The following is a 22999-nucleotide window of genomic DNA, read 5'->3' on the forward strand; positions in this document are numbered from 1 at the left end:
TTAAGTTCAGCCGGGCCGAAATTTGGATACCCACCACCTCGGGTATATATGTAAAACCCCTTTCGTCACAATCCGGGGAAAATTGGATAACTTATGCACCCAAATCGGCACGGACATTGAGTGGTCTAATAAATATATGTCACTGTTGAATTTTGTATTTCAAATTTCAACAAATCGGCATATCGGCCTATATGACAGTTATATCTAAATACAGTCCGATCTTAACCATATTTGGATCAGATGGCGGATGCCCTAAAACTACATACTGTTTCGAATTTCAGTGAAATCGGATAAAAAATAAAGTATTTATGGGCTTTAGACCCTTTATCGCCAGATCAGTCTATTGTATATAGCAGTTATATTCAAAATGGTCCGATTTAGTCAGTTCAAGAACTTAACCAGCGTGCATCAAAAAGACGTATCTAGCCGTATCAGCTCAATATCTCAATTTTTGATTACAACAGACGGACGGACAGACGGAGAGACACACGGACATCGTTTAATCGTCATAGAATTTTACGGCGATCCGAAATATATATACTTTGTGGGGTCGGAAATTGATATTTCGATGTGTTGCAAACGGAATGACTAAATGAATATACCCCCTATCCTACGGTGGTGGGTATACATAAAAAGAAATTGGTTGAGTCAAAAAAATTTTTTTACTCTACAATTGTCTCTTGGAATGGTGTTTTCAAAATTGATCAAATTTGCATACATATTGGACAATAAAAAAAATCCGAAAAAATCCGTTCTAAGATATTTTAAATATGCTGTAAACAAACTCACTGTGTTCGTGAAAATTGCTACAAATTGCAATTTTCGTATAGTAAAAATAATGTTCGACACGTGTTTTTTTTTGCTCGCCATATACGCACATACCATTTATGGACAGCCATTAAAGTGTATATAAGATAAAATATATAATAATGAGCTATATTTAAATCTGATCCCATGTTGATTTGAACACATATTAATACTTGTAATGTTTCATGCTAAATTTCGTAAAGAACGTACTGAAATATACGTCGATTTCAGATATGTATGGGAGCTATAACTAAATATTTTTTTTTGAATTTTGGCCGAAGTATTGGGATATCAAATAGTACATATCTTACAAAATTTGGTAATGATCGGGCATAAATTGTGGCTACTGCAGCCATAGAACCGCATATCGGATACCTTGTTTGAAAGTGCCAGGTTTGAAGGCAATTACAAAGTCCTACAAAAAAATGCCGCTATGTTGGGATAGTTCTTATAGTGTGCAAAACATAGACCTTTCAATAAGACCTATATCTTCTACACTAAAATAGATGTCCCATACATGAGGACTTTTTTGTAGGAATTTGTAAGCACTTTCAAGCAAGGCATCAAATTTAAAAACCGGACTACATATGTGCTTTTCGCAGACCGAACCAATTTTGTTCACGGAAAAATTAGTTAAGTAATGCAATGGCTAACTCAATCACCGAACGTTAATCCTATTGAAACCGTTGGAAAATGGTTGTCATCCAGAATAAAGGATTCGCAACGAAATATTGACTTCTATATATTTTTTTTTTGTACCTGAAATTGGGCGTGCTTTAGTTTTTAATTTTATTTTTTTTATTAAAATCTAAATTCCTTAAGTTTGTATTTTTCAATATTAAAGATATAGATAAATTAAAAAAATTGGTAGCTTTGTTTTCTTAAAAAACGTTATCATTTATAAAAAATGTGCTGAGGCGGTGCTTAGGTTTTGGCCGATATTGCATATCTAAATCTGAAACAATTTTAATGAAATTTGGACTATATTGATACATCAACTAGCACATCTTTTTCCAAATTTGGTAAAGCTCTGACTAAAACTGAGGCTACCACAACCATGAAAGCACATATCAGATGAAAGATATACAATATATGGAAGCTACATCTAAATCTGAACTGATTTTGATGAAATTTAGCAGACGTATTGAGACATCAAACAGTACATCTTCTACCAAATTTGGTAAAGCTCTGTCAAAACATGAGGCTACCACAACTATAAAAGCACAAATCGGATGAAAGATAATGAGGGAGCTATATCAAAATGTGAACCGATTTTTTTTGAAATTTGGCAGACATAGACAAAAAACTGAGTATCTCATACCAGATTTGATACTGATTGGACCAAAATTTCGCTACTGCAGCCATAGAAGTGCGTATCGGATGAAAGATGTATATGGGAGCTATATCTAAATCTGAACCGATATTTATGAAATTTGGTAGATGTTTTGAGACATAAAGTTTGGTAATGCTCGGACTAAAAATGTGGCTGCTACTACCATAAAATCACATATCGGATGAATGATGTATATGGAAGCTATATCTATATCTGAATTTTAATAAATTTCATTCGTAGGCCATAAAAAACATTTTTGGTGATATTTATCAAGATTGGACGCCTCCCTGAATTGTGCAATGTATTGGTCTATCTATATAGCGTTCGATGCAATGCTTCTGCAGATGTGTGTGTTTGCCACCTCACCGTCACTACAGACGGCAAATAAATTTTCAAGTAAAAGATTTTTAAATTTGAAAAATACAGTCAATTCGGCTTGTTTCGATTAGGAGGTTTCGCATTTGCCTTCTAAATTTACATAGCCAGTTAGTGACGAATGTGTTTCACGTATTACCTTTTGGGCTTTTTCTACCAAAATTGGTAGGATTTACTTTCAATTTTAAGGGTTTAGTAAGATGGACGGATGGTAGATTTTTAGCGAAATTGCATTTTTATAACCACCACCATAAAATAGTGTGTTAATTCATTTAGTCGTTATGTTAACAACATATAGAAATATCCAATTCCGACCTTAAGATATATATATTCTTGATCATCGTCAAATTCTGGACAATTAAACGATGTCCGTGTGTCTGTCCGTCTGTGTGTTGTAATCACCCTTTGAGCTGAAATTTGACAGTGAGTGGTGTATGGTCTAGGTCGAATTATATCTTAATGTAGCCCTTATATAGATAGATCCCCAGATTAAAGGCCTTAGGCCCATAAAAATCAAATTTATTACTAGATTTTGCATAAATTTTACCCAGTGAACTGTGTTTTGCTCTTTGAAGTCCGCGCCGAATATAGTTTAGATCGGATCATTTTTGAGTTTACCCATATTGACCGACCGGAAGTCTTTCTCCCAAAATTATCATATTTATAACTTGATTTTGCTGAAATTTGGTACAGTGATCTGTGTTAAATACATACACATCCTCCACGAACATTGCACAGATAAAACAATATTTGGGTATAGCTGCCGTATGTATCGACCTTCCGATTTACGGTCATGAACTCTTACAAGACTCATTTATTACCCGATATCACAGAAACTTGGAACAGTGAATTAATTGGGGCGAGTTTGGTTCAGAATAGATCATTTTTCCATATACATAGCTACTATGTGTTAGTTGATAAATTTTTCACCGGATTTTGGCGACATGTTCGGCCGGGCCGAACTTATAACCTGTTTGTCGATGTCGAACGGCTGCTTTTCGTTCGTCTGGTCTTCTTTTTCCGATCTATATTCGTCTATATAGACGGTTTTGAATATTTATTTTTGATGAGTTATTCGGGTATGACCTTGGCTTCATTTCGCAGGTTAATGTGAAATATTTGTGAAATGAGGTGACCCGTATGATAGATTTCACCAAAAAAAACTGTGAAACCATTTCACTTAAAAATTTTGTGGTGAAAGCAATGTGAATTCCTCCTTATACTGAAAACAACACCTTAAAATCACAAAACAACTGTTGAATAACCACTTTTGGGTTGTTTTTTATTTCTGTCATTAGTTTTAGGGTTAAAAAATCACTTCAGTGTGCGCTAAATTGAGATTTAAAAAAACATCTACAATTTGGTCTGAATAAGACAGCCAACAAGAATGCCGCAGGCATTTCGAAATTTCCAAAAATTTCAAAACAAATTACAAGTCCAAGGTTTCCTTTTCTTTCTATCTTTTGTTTACATTTGTTTCTTGAAATTGTATGAAAAAATATGTTTTAATTTATCGAACTGTGACTTCGAAAAAATGATTTCGTGTGAATTGGCGGTCACCTAAATATTTATTTGGTGAAACGAATGTGAAAAGGGAAAACTATTTTTGGCGAAACCAAGGTCACACCGGATTATCTCTTTTGACTTTGATGAATCTGTTTATATATCGAAATTCCCCTTCTGTAAAGAAAGTACTAAATAGTACCAAGAACAAAAATACATCGGAAAAATCATTAAGTCTCCCAATATATATTGTCAAGGTATAAACAAATCGCAATTTTTAGCACTTTAGCTCAATTAAGTACCTATTTTGCACTTTTTGGTACCAAAATGTACGAATTTAGAATGGATCATTTAGTCATCCATTATATATTTGCTTCTTGTACCTACATCCCAAATTTCAGACCTCTAGCTCCATCTGCAAAGAAAGTACCAAATGGTACCAGTTTTCGTATCAAAATGTATAAATTTTTAATAGATCATTTAGTCACTTATCATATATTTTTTAGTTGTACTTACATGCTAAATTTCAAACCTCTAGCTTCATCTATGAGGAAAGTACCAAATAGTACCAATTTTGGTTCCAAAATGTGCGAATGGTGAATAGGTTATTTAGCCACTCATTATTTCTTCCTCAGTTGTACCCACAAATTTCAGACCTCAAGATCAATCTGAACAGAAAGTACAAAATGGTACCAATTTTGGTACATAGATGTACGACTTTTGAATAGATCATTAAGTCATCTATCATTTATTTCTTAGTTTACCTACATCCCAAATTTCGGACCTCTAGCTCCATCTGAACAGAAAGTACCAAATGTTACCAAAACGTACGAATTTGTAATAGAACATTTAGTCACCTATCATATATTTTTTAGTGGGACCTACATGCCAAATTTCACACCTTAAGCTCCATCTGAACAGGAAGTACAAATCAGTACCAATTTTGTTACCAAAATGAACGAATTTTGAATTCATCATTTAGTCATCCATCATTTATTTCTTAGTTGTACCTACATCCCAAATTTCGAACCTCTAGCTCCATCTGCACAGAATGTACCAAATAGTACCGATATTGGTACCAAAATGTACGAATTGTAAAAGATCATAGTCATCCATCATATTTTTTCTAGTTGTACCTGCAAGCTAAATTTTATACCTCTAGCTCCATCTGTAAAAAAAGTACCAGATGGTACCAAATTTAGTTCCAAAATTTACAATTTTGAATAGATCATTTAGTCACCTATCATATATTTCCTAGTTATACCCACATGCCAAATTTCAGACCTCTAGATCCATCTGTAATGAAAGTACTTAATAGTACTGATTGCGGTACCAACTATTCGTTTCCTCCCGTTACCAGTACTATTTTTCCATTTTTTCATTTTACCCTCATCCTTTTGCATCAGATTTCTTTTAAGTCAAATTTCCAAATTTTTCCTCTATCTATCCGCCCTCTACAAAGTTCACCTTTTACGTACCTTTTTGGTACTTTTTTAGTACCTAAATATAAAAGTTTCCAAAAACTCTTATAGTCATCCAATTCAGGTTGCTATAGTGTACGTAAGTTCCAAAATTCTGAGCTTAGTTCAATTTACAAAGAAAGTACCAAATAGTACCAATTGTGGTACTAAACATACTATTTCTCCTACTTCCGGTACGATTTTCCAAAATTTTTTTCATTAAGCCTTCTGTTTTCGGGACGCTCTTTAATTTGAGCCCAAGAACAAAATTAAATCCCTTTCCGTTCGAGCTGGGCAAATATATATCACCAAATCAATCCTTATCCCGTGCGTATGACCCAAGACCAACATTTGTGCAAAATTGCATGATTCCAGCTTTAGCCGTTTCGGCTGGGCGTTGATCAGTCAGTCAGTCATCAATCAGTCAGTCACGCAACTCCTTATATGTATAGATATATTGTTAAGTATATAATAAATTTCACAAAAAGATTGCGTGTATTTTGGTTTAGTTTACAATTTTGGTCAGCTGGAAAAGTTTTGGTTTTTTTTGAAAAATATTGGTCGAAAAATATTTTTTGTAATTGCAACGCTGCGTATTACTACTACTGTATTTAGTTGTTGTTCTTTTCGCATTGTACTGCAATATACTTATTTAATTTTCTTCCGAGTTAATGAATCATTTTTGCATCCATGAAACCAAAAAGCGATCAACGATTCACCATCGTGATTTGCTCATAAAATATCGTATCTCGATTTTTCACGGTCTCAGCTCACTTTTCTTTTATCCATAATAATGGCTTCACCTCGCTCATTCTAAAATTGCATGCTAGCGAATTAAGCTGAAGCCAAAACAGATGCTTATCGATTGGATACCCCAAAGGGATTGCACATCATTGGAAACCGTGGTGTACTATATCGTGGAGTATACATTCATACGCACGTTTGGTTTATAGATTTGCCAACCAAGAGGTTCATAGTTCTCCAATTCATGCACATCTGATGCCGTTGGTTGAAATATTGGATCAGATGATGCCCGTGAATGTAAAGATGGTAACACACTCAATATTTCTGCTTCGACTGGCAAATATTCAGGAATTATTCGTTATGCCGATCCAGCAAGAATTTTTTTCACAATTACATGGAGCTATTTTGAGCTGGCATTTGCATTTTTAGCATTTTTATACCCACCACCGAAGGATGGGGGTATATTCATTTTGCCATTCCGTTTGCTACACATCGAAATATCCATTTCCGACCCTATAAAGTATATATATTCTTGATCAGCGTAAAAATCTAAGACGATCTAGACATGTCCGTTCGTCTGTCTGTTGAAATCACGCTACAGTCTTCAAAAATAGAGATATTGAGCTGAAACTTTGCACAGATTCTTTTTTTGTCCATAAGCAGGTTAAGTTCGAAGATGGGCTATATCGAACTATATCTTGATACAGCCCCCATATAGACCGATCCGCCGATTTACGGTCTTAGGCCCATAAAAGCCACATTTATTATCCGATTTTGCTGAAATTTGGGACAGTGATTTGTGTTAGGCCCTTCGACATCCTTCTTCAATTTGGCCCAGATCGGTCCAGATTTGGTTATAGCTGCCATATAGACCGATCCTCCGATTTAGGGTCTTAGGCCCAAAAAAGCCACATTTAGTATCCGATTTTGATGAAATTTGGGACAGTGAGTTGTGATAAGCCCTTCGACATCCTTCGTCAATTTGGTCCAGATTCGGAATGAAAGGTGGTTTACATATATACCCGAGGTGGTGGGTATCCAAAGTTCGGATAACGCCTTTTTACTTGTTTCTTGTTTGTCTCCTACAAGCACGCACATTTTTCAATAATCGGCCTAATTCCTTAAGTATATTTGATTTCAATAACTTTAATATTTAATTTGTTACAAATTTGTCAATTTGTCGTCAAGATGCACTTATAAGGTTAGGTCATGCGAACAGCTGAGTAAAATTTTTTTATTTTTGTTTTGGTTTTCCTGTTAATCTAAATGTCAAAGGCTTGATAACACAGTTGTGATTTTTTTCTAAAATCTTGAGGAGATGTTCTATTTGATCCGATATTCCACACATAAGCAACAAAACAGTGTTATAAAGATGAAAATCCAAATATAAAGCACATTTGAAGAAGATAAGTTGTAAAACAAAGTTTATTTCTAAAACCATTTTGACATTTCAATTTACGGCATTTGCCACTCGAGGGGGGTAGATTTTTTTTGATGTGCTAATGACACTACCTCTTAATTGTGCCATGATTTGTCGCAAACGTGTGTGATGAATGTGTCGTATAAAAACGTCTTATTTGCGTTTTTGCAACGAGCAGCCAAGAAAAACTAATGTTTCAAAAATTTTGCTCGTAATTGAAAGCGAAATATCGTTTAATTCAGCCTCTATACCGAATGTCAAAACGTTTTTCGAAGGTATATGTTCTAGATTGACGCTGATGATTCTGGCTGGGGGTATACCAAATTAATCAAAGTATATACAGCGGTCAAAAAAAGTATTCATCATTCAATGTTTCTTTTTTAATAAGTCTACAAAAGACAATTGGAATAAAAACATATTAAACTAATGATGCAGTAGTGCTTGTGTGATATATATGTACACAATTTCATTGTTTTTAAAGAAAAAAATAGTATTTATTGGAACAAAAAGGGCCATTTTACAGCTGAACACAAAAAATTAAACAAAAAAAGTATTCATCATTGCAAAAAAACAAAAAAATAAATAACATAATTTAAACAAATTAATACTTTGTTATTCGACCACCGCGTCTTATAACTTCTTTTAAACGGTTTGACATCGATTGGACTAATTTAGCGGTTATATTTTGGTCTATATTAGTCCATTCCTCCATTATCACCTGTTGCATTTGACTCTTGCTCGAAAAATTGCGCGTTCTCAATTTGCGTTCGAGATGTTCCCAAAGATGTTCAATTGGGTTCAAGTCGGGACTTTGAGGAGGAGTTTTAATGACTTTGGGGCAGTTATACAGCATCCACATCTTGGTATTTAAAGCAGAATGTTTGGGGTCATTATCTTGATAATATTGAAAGTTATTACCAAGCTCAAGTTTTACAGCACTATCTTTTAAATTCCTCTTTAAAATGTCAGTGTAATACTTATGATCCATTACTCCATTAATAATTTCAAGATTTCCCGCTCCTGAAGCCGCCATACACCCCCAAACCATTAAACCACCTCCACCATGTTTTACAGTAGCAACTGTGTTTCGTTCTTCAAGCTCTGTATTTGGTTTTCTGTACACTATGACCTTTCCATCGCACCCAAAAAGATTAAACTTGCTCTCGTCTGCAAAAATGATTCGGGCTGTTTTACATACATTTTTGCGAAGTTTAGCCTTTTCACTCGGTTTATTTTATTTATAAAGGGCTTCTTACGTGCAGTTCTTCCTCTGTAACTATGCCTTTTGAGTGTATTTCGAATTGTTTGTGTAGTAACTTCCTTCCCTAAATATTCCATAGTGTTTTTACGAAGAATGGTCGCATTTGTCTTCGGAGTTTTCTGAACTTGCCGCACTAGCCAACACACATCTCCAACTGAAAGTGCTTTTGGTCGACCAGATCTTGGTTTATTGTCAACAGTTTTCGTTTCTGTCCACTTTCTGATGATGGATTGTATAGTAGATCGTGGTCTATTTAATATTTCACTGATAGTTTTTTGAGTTAAACCATTCCTGTGGTGTTTTATTATCAAAACTTTTACCTCATCAGAAACCTCGTTTTGCTTACGACCCATTTTGACAAAAACTATATTTTCAATGAAATTAAATATTTGCTGTCAAGGGCAAAGCCTCCTTTACTAAATAAAACAGAAAAGGGGGATTCCCAAATAATATTTGAATTTGACTTTGATGATAGCACATCAATGATGAATACTTTTTTTGTTCTGTTTTTGGTGTTATTATGTATATAAAATTGCATTTTTTGCGCTAATTAAATTTATTTTTTGAATTTATTTTAAAACATATTACGAAAAATAAACTATTGCATAAAACTGCATTATTTGTTTACTTTAAATTTTCTTCAATTACCCAAAATAAGTGAATTTATTATCAATTTTGCTAATGATGAATACTTTTTTTGACCGCTGTACATATATTCTTGATCGTTATGACATTTTAAGTCCATTTAGTCATGTCCGTTCGTCGGTCCGTTTGTCGAAAGCACGCTAACTTTCGAAGGAGTAAAGGTAGGCGCTTGAAATTTTGCACAAATACTTCTTATTAGTGTAGATCGGTTGGGATTGTAAATGAGCGAAATCATTGTATGTTTTGATATAGCTGCCATATAAACCGATCTTGTATCCTGACTTTTTGAGCCTCTAGAGGGCAGATTTCTTATCCGATTTGGCTGAAATTTTGAGCATGGCAGTTTGGTATCACTTCTAACAATTGTGCTTAGTATAGTCTAAATATTTCTACAACCTGATATAGCCGCCATATAAACCGATCTCCCGATTAGACTTTTTGAGCTTCTAGAAGGCGCAATTCTTATCCAATTGGGCTGAAATTTTGTACCTGGTGTTGTGTATCACTTCTAACACTTGTTTTAGGTATGGTTCAAATCGGCTCATAACCTGATGTAGCTGCCATATAAACCGATATCCCGATTAGATTTTTTGAGCTTATGGAGGACTCAATTCTTATCCGATTTGCCTGAAATTTTGCATATTGTTGAGGAATGACTTCCAAACTTCCAACAACTGTGCCAAGTATGGTCTAAATCAATCCTTATGCTGTCATAGCCGCCATATAAACCGAACTCCAGATTAGACTTCTTGAGCTTCTAGAGGGCGCAATTCTTATCTAATATGGTTCAAATGTTGAGTATGTCGTTTTAGTATGGCGTCCAACAAGAGTGCCAAGTATGGTCTCAATCGGTTAATAAACTTATATAGCTGCCATCCGATCTCCCAATTTGATACTCTGGGCCACTGAAGGGCGCAAGTTTTACTCTATTTGCCTCAAATTTTGAAGATGGTATTTTTCTCTAACAGCCATGACAAGTACGGTCCATATCGGTCAATAACTTGATGTAGCTCATATGTATATTGAAAAAGTCTTTCAAAGAATTTGACAATTGCGATCCATGGTGGAGGGTATATAAGATTCGGCCGGCCGAACTTGTGCTTTTACTTGTTTATATATCTTAAATAAAAACAAGTAAAAGCGTGCTAAGTTCGGCCGGGTCGAATCTTATTTACCCTCCACCATGGATCGAGTTCTTTTCCCGTTATCTCTTTTTAGGCAAACAAAGAATATAAGAAAAGAGTTGCTATGCTTTTAGAGCTATATCATGTTATGATCCGATTCGTACCATAAATGAATTAAACTGTCAGTCCATTCCAATAAGAATGGAGCCCTTTATGGGCTCAAGAAGTAAAACGGGGAGATCGGTTTATATGAAAGATGTATCAGGCTATAGACCGATTCAGACCCAATTCTCCCATGAAGGCTAGGGAAGGGAGAAGCCGTTATACCAAATCGGATAATAATTGCGCTATCTAGAGGCACAAGAGGCACGGTATATTTGGGAGCAATATCTAAATCTGAACCCATATGGCCAGATCCCCAACGACCTACATCAATATTATGTATCTGTGCATATTTTCAAGCGGCTAGCTTTACGCCTTCGACCGCTATCGTGAAGACGGACATGGCTTGATCGACTCAGAACGTCGAGATGATCAAGAATATATATACTTTACGGGGTCTTAGACGAATATTTCGAGGTGTTAGTATGCCCCCATCCTATGGTGGTGGGTATAAAAATAAAACATTTTCATGATTTTGCGTTATGAACAACTGAAAATGGCAATTTATCAATACTTTCACGAAAACTTTGCACTTTCACACGGCCAAAACTGCCAATCCCATGGCAGCCGGTTGTATGCACCGGATTGACCCTATGGAGTCCTCATCGGCACGGGCTGCCGCCTCAGTATATGTGTTTGTCTTTTTCTCGTCATGGGAGCGGCACATCCCGGAGTGCCTTCTCCGCACGCTTTTGGTCCGTGCCGGGACTGAAAAGAACCCCGGACCCAATGTACGCAACAGCAGCATCCCAGCCCCAATATTGCCAGGCCAGTGCCGGCAAATATATCAACACCTGTAGCTTGCACAGTTGTCACGGATACAATGTGCTACGTAAGGATCTTTTAGGGAATGGAAGTGGGGATACACCATTCCGTGCAGCATAGACACCATTTCATGCAGTATAGCCCCATCTCGCCTGCGCCTGGCGCTAGTGACCTCTACATGAAGTGTATGGGGATAGCAGTCAAGTCCGGTACTGCCTCCAAAGAGCTATACAACGTGCACCTACTGCTGGTTGGTAGTTGTGACCCATGTAATGGCCCCATTACAAGCCCGACATAAGTAGGGTACTGTTTGACCATAATCGTCTGGTTCTAGGATACTTTAATGCGCATCACGTTTCATGGCATTCTCCCCTAGGTAACGACCAGCGACCACATTTTGCAGCAGCCGCTTGTTTTTTACTAGTCGATCTAATACCCCAAGTGCGGCCCAAATTCCCAGGCTGTAGTACTCGCATACAAGCGTGAAACTATGCTCAATTAAGAATTTGTACATTCAATTAAAAAATTTGCTGAACTCGGGACTATAAAGGAATTTGTATAATTGATTAACAGCTTTGCAATTTAGTTTAAAGATAAGCTCAAATCCAATAAAAGTTATTAACTCAATAAAATATCATTAAAATAAATAATTTATATTCTTCACATTAATAAGGAACGTTTTATTTTATTGGATTAAATTGCGTACAAAACATGAAAAATATTGCTGTTGTTGTAGCGGTTTGTTGTGTTCTATCTCTCTTCTGCTTGATTCTGTTGAGTGTCAAGACCCAGAAACTCTGCGACTAAGATGCGGTGCGACCACAGGGATCTGGGTTTGAGTCGAGTGGGTCTGGCTGGGCTGTTAAATAGGTGACGTGTATACATACATATTGCAAGTCGGCATCAATCCTTGCTCTGTAGTTGAGGAGTTGAGGCGGCAGCATCTACCGGAACTTAATCGAGCCAGAACTACCCTGGTTTGCCAGGGGAGGTCAATTTCTTCAGTTGCAATGGAAGGCGGTCGTTATCCAAGGACGACATTCACCCGGTAGCCATTTACCGCATCTGCTACCGTGTTTGCATGAAAGTTGTCAAGACCTGTTTGATATGCCGCTTGATTTAGAGGTTCTCTCTTGTAGCGCTGAACCTAACGCTCTAGATCATATATATCTATCTTAAGGCTTCTGGGCGGTGGATATCTATCCACAAGATGATGGTTTGGATGGTTTCTGCGATAACAGCCCAAAAGGCACTGCTTGGACAGTATGTAGTTATGTGTTCGCACTGGTAGGATCTTTGTCTCCTGATTAAGGTGGTTTACATGATAACTGAGGAGACAGCCCGTCGCAGTTCGGAGGGCGGCATTCTGACATCTGAATAATGTCACAAAGCTGACAAGACCACACTGGCGCTGCAGACCGACCTTTGTACGTGGTCAACATGGTTTCTTTGTATCTTCCAAGTGCTGCCAGCAAGTGACTGGAGGATCACTTGTAGTGAACAATGTGGCTGAAGATTTGGTGGCAGATATCTTCTGATTTCTTGCAGTGAAATATGAGGCAAGTTCGTTGAGGTGGACCTTCAACCTATCGCAGATGTCAACAATGGGTGGGGGCCTGATGCCATGATCGTACAATCGTCCACGTATGATACGATCTCTATGCCGTCTGGAGACGGTGGAATGGAGGATAGGTAGAGGTTAAACAGTGCCGGGGATATCACCCCACCTTGGGGAACTCCCTGTTTCACTCTACGGTGCTTCGACTTCTTATCCCTAAATTCCACAAATGACTGGCGACCACATAGTTAATTCGCGACCCAGCGTTTCAGGACTGGCTGGAGGGGCGCTACGGATGATATTCGTAATTGCTGGTTGAAAAACCTGGCGCATGTCTTCGGATCAGTCACGGTTACGTCGCCAAAAATGACTGAGGTCCTGGCATCCCGTCTATAGGGGTTCGAGAGTGACTTAACAGTAGACCATATCTTGCCTGAACCGGTGTCTAAGTTACATTGCGTATCCAGCTTACCAGGATACGTCACTCAGGAGATCGGGGGATGCATTGAAAATGTCTGGCGAGATGCTGCACCTGCTCGTAATCCTAGTGGGGGAATCCTCATTCACCATGCAAAACGTGGAGCCTTCAATTTTCTCTGCCAAAGCCATGCCATGCTGGTCGTTACCTAGGGGAGAATGCCATGAAATGTGATGCGCATTAAAGTGCCCTAAAACTAGACAATTATGGCCAGATAGTAATCCACTTATGCCGGGGTTGTAAACTTGGCCATTAATTGGGACACAGCTACCAACCGGCGGTATGTATAGCTTTATCTCGGCAGTACCGGACTTGACTGCTATCCCCAAGCACTCCATGTAGGGGTCACTAGCACCAGGGGCAGGCGAGATGGGTCTATATTGCGCGGAATGGTGTATCACGAAGGCCATTCCCCACATCCATTCCTTACGTATCCTTACGTAACACATTGTATAAGTGACAACTGTGCAAGCTGCATGTGTTGGTCAGCTTTATCTTCTGGATCGCTGCGACCAATATGTTCTTCTGGCTCATAAAATCGAGAATCTCATTGATCTTGCCACGGAGACCTTTGCAGTTTAGTTGCAAAAATGATACCGACGACGAGGACGCAGAATGCGACGACGTCGACGCTGTGACCCACTGCTGTCTATGTTCGTACAGCACCTTGCAACATATCCAGTATGACTATACTCCCGTATAGAAGTGAGGCCAGAGCAAGATCGGAAATGCACCATGCACTGATTACACCTCACTGACACCGACTGATGATGGAGGCGGTTCTGGGAAACCGACCAGAACCAGGTTCTGGAGTTCTTTTCAATCACGGCACGAACCAGAAGTGTGCGTAGAAGGCACTCCAGGATGTGCCTCTCCCATGACGAAAAAAAACGAACGCGTACACTGAGGCTAAAAATTATTTATAACTTCTTTTATTGGTCCCAAATTTTAAAAGAAAAGGAAAATTGTCGATACCATTTTGACCCTCTCTTCGTTGTCGGCGACACCGTCTGTAAAGGGTATTACAAACATGTAATTTATATACATACATATTTAAAATTAATCGCAATAAATACCAATCTTAGCATTTAGCGTGGAATACCATGAAATCTAGATCCACATGTGTTATCTTCCATCCTCAGCGACCAAGTCAATATAATCTATAAATGGATAATAAAATATTAAAAAAAGATAATATTCATAAAATGTATTTATTAATATTGGGTTGCCCAAAAAGTAATTGCGGATTTTTTAAAAGAAAGTAAATGCATTTTTAATAAAACTTAGAATGAACTTTAATCAAATATACTCTTTTTACACTTTTTTTCTAAAGCAAGCTAAAAGTAACAGCTGATAACTGACAGAAGAAAGAATGCAATTACAGAGTCACAAGCTGTGAAAAAATTTGTCAACGCCGACTATATGAAAAATCCGCAATTACTTTTTGGGCAACCCAATAGCATGTTTACATTCTACAATGTCCTCCAATTTGTTGCGTTTGTCATTTATCCATTCTATTTGTTCACATACGTAATTTTTCTGAATTGCGCTATCTCGGGGCGTAATTTTTGACAAAAATTTTGTTTAACTTTAATATTACAAAAAAAAAAGAAAAATACAAATGCCGCCATTCGAACTGCGAAGGGCTGTCTCCTCAGTTCTCATGTGGACCACCTCCATCAGGAGACAAAGATTTGAGCAATACACGGTCTCAGCAATACCTTTTGGGATGCTATCGCAGAGACCACCCAAATCATCATCTTGTGGATAGGTATCCACCGCCTAGAAGCCTTAAGGTAGATCTACGTGATGTAGAGCGTGAGGTTAATGAATCATTTTTGCGTCCATTAAACGAAAAAGCGATCAACGTTTCACCAACGTGATTTGCTCGTATAATGTCGTGTCTCTATTTTTCACGCTCTCAGCTCACTTTTCTTTTATCCATAAAAATGGTTTCACCTTGCTCATCCTTAAACTGTATGTCAGCGAATAAAGCTGAAGCCAAAACATATGCTAATCGATTTGATACCCCAAGGCGATCGCACATTATTGCAAACCGTGGTGTACTATATCGTGAAGTATACATTCTTCGCACGGTTGGGGTATAGATTTGCGAACCAGGAGGTTCATAGTTTCCTAATTCATGCATATCTGCTGCGGTTAATCGAAATAGTGGATCAGGTGATGCAAGTGAATGTAAAGATTGTCGATATTTCGACTGACAAATGTTCAGGAATTGTAAGTCTGCTTTCGTAATGCTGATCGGAAATGAGGTATTAATAGGGTGTGATGCGAACTCTCACCACATTTTATGGGGTAGTACCTACATTAATAAGCGGGGCCAAGCCCTGGCAAAATTCTTGATAACAATAATAAGAATATTTTGAATTGGTAACACCGATTCCTTTGATAATAGAATTAGGAAGGAGGTTTTAGATTTGACAATATGTTCAGAAAATCTAATCGATGAGGTTCAGGATTGGATGGTCTCCGTGGAGCATTCCTCCTCTGACCATCACTGACGCAAGAAAAACCCTGGATGACCGTTGAGATTCGCAATATTGGGAAAGAGGTCCGGAAACTTTATAAAAAAGCACTTCGAAAAAAAACGGATGTATATTGGGGATGTGTACGGCTCAAGTAATACAATACGATTATCAGAGCAGCAAAACGTGCCCGGTGGAAGCTTTTCTGCGCACAAGTCGATAGCGCCAATGACGCCGCCAGGATGAAAAAGTTTCTCTCAAAAACCCATGTCCAAACTGAAACGTAGTAGACGACATGGCAGTGAGAGCGGAAACAACGGAGAACATGTTGAGGCTTTTGATGGAAACGCATTTTCCTCAGTATACAACAAGACTGACGGAGACACCGGAATCTTCGAATGATGAGGTTGATCAAAGGCTTATCATTATAGAATTTATGGTAAAGGAAGCCTTGAGAAGCTTTAAACTATTTAAGTCACGCGGACCTGATGAAATATTTCCGGCATTGTTAAAGGAGGAGGTTGACTATCTGGTCACTTTTTTCATAACGTATCTAGCACCTGCATATACTCCGAGAGCCTAGTAGGAAGCAAGGGTGGTATTTGTACCGGCAAGGCACAAAAACCTCACGTCCTTTCTACTCAAAACCATGACACTTATTGTGTATACCATGATAAAGAGTAGGACCAATCCCATGGCAGCCGGTTTTACATACCGGATTGACCCGATGAAGTCCTTTATCTAAAAGGGCTGCCGCCTCAGTGTACAACACACTGCTACAACAATAAAAACAAAAAGTAGGACATTCAGCGAACCATTTAAATACAAATAGCATGTCTAAGTCAAGAAAAGATCGTAGGAGACTGCCCTGTACGAGGTTATGCACAAAATAGAAGAATTCTTCAATGCTGAGACGTACACATTGGCGGATTGGTGGAACAGGTGGATAAATTGTGGGTCTCATGACATAAATATAAGGGAGAAAGTGGCACAAGGTACGCCATAGGGGGCATTTTATCGCCACTCCTATGGGTTGCCACCATAAATAACCTATTACGGATGTTGCTACGCAGATGATGTTATAATACTTGTAAAGGTAAGGATCCAAATCAGCTATGCAGAAGGGTCGAAAGGGTCTTGCAGATGGCATATGGCTGGGCCTGGGTCTCAATGGTAACCAAGAGAAAACTGAAATCTGCCTGTTCACGAGAAAGGCGATTTGACGCATCACGTTTCCTCAATAGAACGATTTTGATATCTGACAAGGTCAAATACTTAGGAGTGATCTTGGACAAGAAACTGAATTGGAAGTGTCACATTCTGGATCGTACTGACAAGGCTCATAGATGTTGGGCACTATAAAGACGGGCCTTAGACTTGAAATTGGGCTTGAATCCGAGGATAGTCCATTGGCCCTACAGGATCGTGATTATACCAATACTTACTACACCTCAGTAGTTTGGTAGAGTGCGATGGAAAAAAGTGCAACGCAAGGATAATACAACATGTTCAGAGAACATGTTGTCTTGGTATAGGCGGAGCGATGAGGATCACGCCAACTAGAGCACTGAAGACTATTCTAGATATCCGACCCGTTGACATACAGATCAAATGTGAGGCAGCCACTGCGGCTATGATACTAAAGGTGATGGGAGAATGGATAGCGGATAGGAGCAGGTGTAGTGTGTCACCACATAATTTTGCCATGCATATCGTTTGCTCCATGCATTTATTTCAATGTTTAATATTGTCCTCTCCCAAGACTCTCCTAATTGTATGTTATTTGAGTAAAGTATTGAATGATATTGTGAGTGACAGAATATGAATGCGCGAAAACATACATGTGTGAATGTAATTGTAATATTGAACTCTTTTCCTATTGGTCAAGAGTTCGTCCACATTGAATATTATATACTCAATCTTAGATTTAAGAATTCGATGTAAGATTTAGATTTTTTATTTAAATAGTGCTGGAGAAAAATAAAGAGACCAGACTTGTCACAAGACCTGTCTCGTCAAAGCAATCGCTCTAAATTGTACTTTATTACATGGCGATCCTGCCCGACTCCATCGCAAAATCCAAACTAAGAGAAGATACTGCCAGGACTATGCGGGCAGTCCGGTCCAAGCCGATGACCGTGGAATAAAATTTACTCCAGGAAGGATGGAAGAAAGATACTGAAGGAGTGAAGGCTGAACCATTGAAAGAAAATTTGGAATTTTGTCAAAATAATAATGATAAGAAGACCAGATCTGCACCACTGTGTAAAGAGCTTACTATGAATAGGAGAATTTTCTAAACCCCTACAATTTTTCCCGATTATAGAAGCCAGTATCAACGATAAAGCCAAACATTTTACAATGAAAATAACAATTATCTTAAGCTTATAAAGAGGTGCTAAAATCTGCACTCCAGAACCAGTAAGCGCATCGTGCTCGTTTTTAATAGAAGGCAAAAAAAAAAACACTTGCATTCGAATAATTGAAATATTAAAAAAAAAAATTAAAGAAGGGATGCACCCAGACTAAAATAAATGAGGTAATCCAGACTACGGCTAATGCATCGACGGCAGATAGTGTAAGCTGGTGTGCCTGATAACCACCACCATGCTGGTGTGCCTGATAACCACGATAGTAGTAGTTTTAAAGTACTGAAGAAGGTATGTAAAAAACATACGTAAGCAACAGGCTAGTATTAGCGTGTTGAATTTGCAATATACAGATTATAATATAAAAAAAGAAAGACAATAAAAATAACAATAAATAGAAATATTTCAAATAGATTGAGGCTTAAGAGACTTTAGTAACAAACGCGAAGAAATCGATGGGTAGAGCATACACGCCATAAACCATAAATGTAAAGTTATCGGAGACAAAAAGTTACAAATAAATTTTGAAGCATATTTGGATGAAGGAGACATTACAAAGATTTGCAGGTACAGTTTAAAATTTAACAAGTAAAAGCGTGCTAAGTTCGGCCGGGCCGAATCTTATATACCCTCCACCATGGATCTCATTTGTCGAGTTCTTTTCCCGGCATCTCTTCTTAGGCAAAAAAGGATATAAGAAAAGAGTTGCTCTGCTATTAAACGATATCAAGATATGGTCCGGTTCGGACCACAATTAAATTATATGTTGGAGACCTGTGTAAAATTTCAGCCAATTCGTATAAGAATTGCGCCCATTGCGGCTCACGAAGTAAAATAGAGAGAACGATTTATATGGGATCTGTATCGGGCTATAGACCGATTCAGACCATAATAAACAACGTTTGTTGATGGTCATGAGAGGATCCATAGTACAAAATTTCAGGCATATCGGATAATAATTGCGACCTCTAGGGGTCAAGAAGTCAAGATCCCAGATCGGTTTATATGGCAGCTATATCAGGTTATGAACCGATTTGAACCTTATTTGACACAGTTGTTGAAAGTAAAAATAAAATACGTCATGCAAAATTTCAGCCAAATCGGATAGGAATTGCGCCCTCTAGAAGCTCAAGAAATCAAATCCCCAGATCTGTTTATATGACAGCTATATCAGGATATGAACCGATTTAAACCATACTTGGCACAGTTGTTGGATATCATAACGAAATACTTTGTGCAAAAATTCATTCAAATCGGATAAGAATTGTGCCCTCTAGAGGGTCAAGAAGTCAAGACCCAAGATCGGTTTATAAGGTAGCTATATCAGGTTATGGACCGATTTGAACCATACTTGGCACAGTTGTTGGGTATCATAACAAAACACGTCGTGCGAAATTCCATTCCGATCGGATAAGAATTGCGCCCTCTAGAGGGTCAAAAATTCAAGACCCAAGATCGGTTTATATGGCAGCTATATCAGGTTATAGACCGATTTGAACCATACTTGGCACAGTTGTTGGATATCATAACAAAACATGTCGTGCAAAATTTCATTTCAATCGGATAAGAATTACGCACTCTAGAGGCTCAAGAAGTCAAGACTCAAGATCGGTTTATATGGCAGCTATATCAGGTTATGGACCGATTTGAACCATGCTTGGCACAGTTGTTGGATATCATAACAAAACACGTTGTGCAAAATTTCATTCCAATCGGATAAGAATTGCGCCTTCTAGAGGCTCAAGAAGTCAAGACCCAAGATCGGTTTATATGGCAGCTATATCAGGTTATGAACCGATTTAAACCATACTTGGCACAGTTGTTGGATGTCGTAACAAAACACGTCGTGCAAAATTTCATTCCAATCGGATAAGAATTGCGCACTCTACAGGCTCAAGAAGTCAAGACCCTAGATCGGTTTATATGGCAGCTATATCAAAACATGGACCAATATGGCCCATTTACAATACCAACCGACCTACACTAATAAGAAGTATTTGTGCAAAATTTCAAGCGGCTAGCTTTACTCCTTCGGAAGTTAGCGTGCTTTCGACAGACAGACGGACGGACGGACGGACGGACGGACGGACGGACGGACGGACGGACAGACGGACGGACATTGCTAGATCGACATAAAATGTCACGACGATCAAGAATATATATACTTTATGGGGTCTCAGACGAATATTTCGAGTAGTTACAAACAGAATGACGAAATTAGTATACCCCCCATCTTATGGTGGAGGGTATAAAAAAAGGGGCGTTGGGTATATTAGACTGACAAAGTTAAGAGAAAATTACCACAGAGAAGCCTAGAACCATGGAAATCAACGAGTTAGATGGTATTACAAAATTGAAACCCATTTTTCGGGTAAGACGCAAGAGGTACATAGGTTCATATCAAACTTGGACATTGTGAACCAAACCATTCCTGTAGGGAAAACATTTTTTCTTTCGTTTTATTTTCAATTCAATATTGGATTGGAAACTACAAAAACGAATCGATTGATGGTTTGATAAGTGAATTAAGGAAGGCATACAAACCTCTAAAGGCGTCAAATACAGTTTTAAACGAACTAACAGGTTTGACACAGCAAGGTAATAATCTACCGTTACCGAGCTCAAAGAGATTCAGATATCCGAACAGGAAGAAGGAAGCAGTTCTGCTATAGTCAATACTAATAACAGTATAGCATTTAGAACGTTTGTAAATGGCTTACATGACCAGCTATTGGTGTCAACAATCGAAGCGAGTTAAGATACGTATCTTTCTGCAAATAGCAGAAATATACGTATCTCGTACCAAACAAAAGGATGTAATGTACCATAACGCACAATCGCGTAGAAACAATGAATGACACGCTGCACAGGTCATACCATCGTTATATAATCAAGGGGATGATAAGAAACCTGGATGGATTAGAAGAGGTTTCCCATCGGATCCCTGAGATGAGGTCGAGTGCGAGACACTGCTGCCAGAGGCACAATCTTGGATTGACGGAACTCTGGAATTGTCATCGTGCTATACAGAAGGATAATAGCTAGAGAACAGAGTGGGCCTAGGGGTTTACATTGAAAACCTAAGGACTGAGATCTGTTTTAGACTACATGACCAAAATACAATCATGCAGGCAGAGATCTGGGCGATCACGGAATGGGCGAGGTGGTGTAGTGTTTACGCGAGAACGTAGAGTGTGAACATCTTTAAGGCAGTAAACTGCCCATTAGGACAATAACAACCAGAACGGTAAGGTCACGAACTGTCTAGGAGAGTAAGAAGGAGATAACCGTCTTCTCTGAGGATGGCACAATCCGCATCGTTTAGGTACAGGGAGTAAGGGGGAATGAAAGAGCAGACGATTTGGCAGTGAAGGCCAGCGAACTGCCGTCAATAAACTTGGTTAACCCGGGTCGACGCAGTCCGAGTTAAGGGCGTGGGACAAATGCGCATGTGACCCTGAGGAACGATGAAACGGTCGGTAGGAAGGCGAAAATCCTATGGGGAGATCCAGATCGTGAGAAGACGAGGCTATTACTGAAAGGAAGTAAGAAACAGGTCAGTATAGCTTTCGGTATCACAACGGGACATATAGCACTACGAACTTACTTATGCAAAATCTGTGCGGCAAATGATAGCATATGTAGAGCATATGGGGAAGATGATGAGACGTTGGAGAATTTCCTAGGTCATTGTCCATCTAACAGACACCGGTTCTTAGATGGGGACACAATACCAGAGACAAACCAACTTAGGGACGTGGTATGGAAAACAATTAAGGATTTTGTAAGTAGCACGGAATTTCTATTATTGTAAGAGCACGGAATTCGCTTTTACACGATATGTAGATGTCTTCACATGTAATTGAAAATGTTTGTCAAAATTGTCAATTTACATGCGATTCATAACTTTTGCTAAAAATTTGAGCAAAATCAGATGCGTTATAATAGTTGTGAGAAAGCTGGTTAAATCATAAATTTGTGAAAACAATTTAAATTTGGGGATGCTTTCATTTAACTGACAACAAAACACAGCTGATTTCTATGATGTTTTTGTCAGAAGGAATAGAGCATGCTCTAATCGAAATTAAATTACATGTGCTTTTTTTAAAAGTGATTTTCATATGTTAGTTTCGTTTGTATCACACGACATGTACAACTCAACATGTGCTTAATTTGACATGTCATACGACAACTACATGCCGTGTAATAGAGACTTAATTTAGATTTTCTTTCCAGATTACTTTTTTAGTATTTAGAGCACACAACAAGCCGATTACTGGCTACAGTGTATGTCCACAGTGGCAAGGGGTGGTTTAATATCCGCACCCTCTTTTCAACCTAACCTAATCGCCCCATCCTATCAGGACCTTGTTTTGAAAAAAAATGGTGATATGGATGATGATGGTAAACGTTTACAACATTTTGAAAATGGTTTCCAAGGTGCAACATGGCAATTGATGATGATTTTAAAATTTTTGTTGTTAGGTTGGCGAACACTGCTTTCTTTTG

General features: G+C 38.2%; 1 protein-coding gene across 1 annotated transcript in view; it reads left to right on the top strand.

Moving 5' to 3' along the window:
* LOC106092396 (rRNA N6-adenosine-methyltransferase Mettl5) overlaps nt 1–22999 on the top strand; it is a 42603-nt gene that overhangs the window by 18276 nt on the left and 1328 nt on the right. The window lies entirely within an intron of this gene.

Source organism: Stomoxys calcitrans, chromosome 1 (genome assembly GCF_963082655.1).
Source record: "Stomoxys calcitrans chromosome 1, idStoCalc2.1, whole genome shotgun sequence".
NCBI classification, from domain to species: Eukaryota; Metazoa; Arthropoda; class Insecta; order Diptera; family Muscidae; genus Stomoxys; species Stomoxys calcitrans.